General features: G+C 46.4%; 1 long non-coding RNA gene across 1 annotated transcript in view; it reads right to left on the minus strand.

The window, feature by feature from the left end:
- Window positions 1–785, minus strand: part of LOC134463305 (uncharacterized) — a 1,130-nt gene extending 345 nt beyond the window's left edge. The window contains exons 1-3 of the long non-coding RNA XR_010037715.1: window positions 570–785; window positions 411–477; window positions 1–326 (exon numbers count right to left, since the gene is read on the minus strand). The exon at window positions 1–326 is cut by the window's left edge and continues 345 nt beyond it. This is a non-coding gene — a long non-coding RNA (uncharacterized LOC134463305). The remainder of the gene's footprint in view (window positions 327–410; window positions 478–569) is intronic.
- Between the last annotated feature and the right edge of the window lie 273 nt (window positions 786–1,058).

Consider the following 1,058-nt stretch of genomic DNA (forward strand, 5'->3'; position numbering starts at 1 on the left):
CTGGTTGGATGGGGGAAACGTGTGGTATGTATAAAACAAAACAAACAAACAAAACACAGAATAAATGGTCTGATTCACATCGAACAGACAACAAAACAAACCAAAAATGAAAACCATCCACACGCTCACCCACAGTTCAGAAGTTCATTGTGCGCCACTGTTTGGAGGCACACATACATCACAGCTGGGCGTTAGGCCCACCGTCCCCACTCAACACTCGGTCCACATGCACATGCACACGCATCTCCTCTTCTGTCAGGAAACTCAGTGGAAACAAAGCAGCAACCGGTCATCAGCCGTCAGCCCCAGGCTTTGTAGATCGCCACCTGTACACACTTTACGTTACCACCAAATACATACAGTAACACCCACAGCAGCAATCATAACAAGGAGGACGGATAACTACCTACCACAAGCAGCAATGCCACATCCCAAACTCCACCAGCAGTAGGGAGAACAGCAAAGTCAGCCCAATGCCTGGCAATGCAATGACAGGTAGTGAGACTCACACACAGTAAAGATAGATTACAATCCGATGAAGAGGTGGGGGGAATAAGGCCTCTACATACCAAAAGACAACCAAGCAGTGAAGTCGCAAGGTTCTTGGTCCAAATCAACTTCATCCTGCTCCAGAGCCACACCGCCAGTAGCAGACACTACTCTAGGCTACTTCATGCGATTGCCACTATGAAGTGCAGCGGTTCTCCATTCCGGAGCGGTTGAAGGACAGCAACGACGCTACCCAAACTGGCAAATCAGCCACAATCAAAGGCCCCTCGCTACAAGCAGCCAGTGGCTTGCTTTTAAAGGACCCTGAATGCAGGCAATTAGTGGTATCTGCTAATCACATGATTGCCAACTGGTCACATGATCACAATGCCATAGCAAACTGCTGCTGTGACTTAAAGGCACAGTGCCATCATGCTACATTCATCATAAAGTTGATTCATATTTTGTGTAGCCTAATACATATATAAAACGTCAATCTTAAGTACTTTAGATTTACTTGCCTTAACATGAGGAACAGTAGCTCATATTTTGATGGTTTCTCTCAGAGG

The sequence above is a fragment of the Engraulis encrasicolus genome, chromosome 14 (genome assembly GCF_034702125.1).
Source record: "Engraulis encrasicolus isolate BLACKSEA-1 chromosome 14, IST_EnEncr_1.0, whole genome shotgun sequence".
NCBI lineage: Eukaryota > Metazoa > Chordata > Actinopteri > Clupeiformes > Engraulidae > Engraulis > Engraulis encrasicolus.